A 2,402-nucleotide genomic window follows, 5' to 3' on the forward strand; every position below is an offset into this window, starting at 1 on the left:
TTTCTCAAGATTTGAGGTAATTAGAGAAATTTATTTGATTTTGGAGTACTTTAAAAGAAGTCAGCAGAAAAGTCAGTGTCAGAAAGCACTGGTTGCTTAGAGCCTACTATACTTGTTTAAAATTAAAAATGCAGGCTTCCCTGGTGGCACAGTGGTTGAGAATCTGGCTGCTAATGCAGGGGACATGGGTTCAAGCCCTGGTCTGGGAGGATCCCACGTGCCGCGGAGCAACTAAGCCCATGAGCCACAAGTACTGAGCCTGCGTGTCTGGAGCCTGTGCTCCCCAACAAGAGAGGCCACGATGGTGAGAGGCCCGCACACCGTGATGAAGAGTAGCCCCCGCTTGCCACTACTAGAGGAAGCCCTCGCACAGAAACGAAGACCCAACACAGCATAAATAAATTTAAAAAAAAAAAAAAAAAAAAAAAAAAGAAAAAAAAAAAAAAAAAAAGAATAAGGTCTTAAAAAAAAAAAATTTAAAATGCTCCGGTAGGCTTCCCAGATTCCTCCCAAGGGAGTTGCCTCCCACCCCAAACCAGGACCAAGGCATACGTTGTCCCAGCTGTTGAGAGTTTTGGTTGCCATAGCTCAGAGATGAATTCTTTGCCTGTGGTTGTGCCCTATCCCCAATTCCATGGCACCCCTCATCCCATGATTGGGTTATGTGGGAGACAGAGGCTTAGTCCCCTTGCCTCAGTTCAGGACAACTTTGAAAGACCATTGCAGCTAGAGTTCACCATAGGAAAAGCTAAGGCCTCTGCTGCAGTTGCCTTTTACTTTAACACTTCCCTCTGTTCAATTCTTCTTTCCCCTTTCCCTTATTGTATTGTGCCTGAAAGCATTCCCCAATACATTTTCTGCAGGCAAATATCCATCTCAAATCTGTTTCCTGAAAACCCAACCAAAGAAAACATCCTTTTTGTAACTTGATTATGAGAGAAAGGGAAATAAATCCTCCAAATAATGATGCTAAAACAGTAGATACATAATGTATTGTGTTCTAAAATTTAATCTTCTAAGATAGAAGGTATATTTCCTATTAAGCATGTCAACACGAAAATATATTTCAGTTGATTATTCTGACTAACTTTTTAGTACCTGTTATCCAATTGTAATTAAATTTTTAGTGCCTGTTATCCAATTGTAATTTGTTATTGATAATCAGAAAATTTCAATTCTTTCTTCTTCTTTTCCTCTTTACACATGGCTACAGATCTTTCACTAAAATGAGTTTTGTCAGAAGGTTGGGAAAAGGCATTGCAAAGATTTTGAAGGAAATATACCACTGCCATCCCTAAGAAACAAGACAGAAATAAAAATAAAAAGTGTTCTCAGAAACAAAATTAGAGTCACGTTGGCAAAGAAATTTAATGTCTCTGAGCATCACTTGTCCTTTCGATGAAGGTGACAAAGATGATTCTGTCTAGTTTTTAGACCACGATTATTTGGAAAACATGTATGGAATGTTTAAGAAGGTCAATGCCAGAGAAAGAATAGTTGGGTGGTACCACACAGGCCCTAAACTACACAAGAATGACATCGCCATCGATGAACTCATGAAAAGATACTGCCCTAACTCAGTATTGGTCATCATTGACGTGAAACCAAAGGACTTGCGACTGCCCCCACAGGAGCATATATTTTGGTGGAAGAAGTTCATGATGATGGAACTCCAACCTCAAAAACATTTGAGCACATGACCAGTGAAATTGGAGCAGAGGAAGCTGAGCAAGTCGGAGTTGAACACCTGTTACGGGACATCAAAGACACTACAGTGGGCACTATTTCCCAGCAGATCACAAACCAGGTCCATGGTTTGAAGGGACTCAACTCCAAGCTTCTGGATATCAGGAGCTACCTGGAGAAAGTGGCCACAGGCAAGCTGCCTGTCAACCATCAGATCATCCACCAGATGCAGGATGTCTTCAACCTGCTGCCAGATGTCAGCCTGCAGGAGTTTGTCAAGGCCTTTTACCTAAAGACCAATGACCAGATGGTGTAGTGTATTTGGCCTCACTGATCCGTTCCGCGTTCACCTTGCACAACCTCATCAACAACAAGATCGCCAGCTGGGATGCAGAGAAGAAAGAAGGGCAGGAAAAAGAAGACAGCAAAAAGGATAGAAAAGTTGACAAAGAGAAAGAGAAAGATAAGGAAAAGAGTGATGTAAAGGAAGAAGAGAAGGAAAAAAAAATGTAGCTTTTTAATTTGTAAATTAAAATCTTATAAAAGTAAAAAAAAAGGGACTACGTTTACACCTTTAGCATAAACTTTGGCTTAATGCTCACTCAGTCTAGACTCCACTTCAAAGCACTTTGAAACCACATCACAGACTTCTGTTGTAGGCAACTTGGCTAAGTAGATAGATGTTCATAGAACACTTCTTAGGGAAGGACATTTAA

The 2,402-nt window shown here is 40.7% G+C and overlaps 1 pseudogene; it reads left to right on the forward strand.

Annotated features, from left to right (window-relative positions):
- Positions 1 to 1,397: 1,397 nt before the first annotated feature.
- LOC103068846 (26S proteasome non-ATPase regulatory subunit 7 pseudogene) lies at positions 1,398 to 2,187 on the forward strand (annotated as a pseudogene).
- The last annotated feature ends 215 nt before the right edge of the window (positions 2,188 to 2,402 follow it).

Source organism: Lipotes vexillifer, unplaced genomic scaffold, assembly GCF_000442215.2.
Source record: "Lipotes vexillifer unplaced genomic scaffold, Lipotes_vexillifer_v1.1 scaffold990, whole genome shotgun sequence".
Lineage (NCBI taxonomy): Eukaryota > Metazoa > Chordata > Mammalia > Artiodactyla > Lipotidae > Lipotes > Lipotes vexillifer.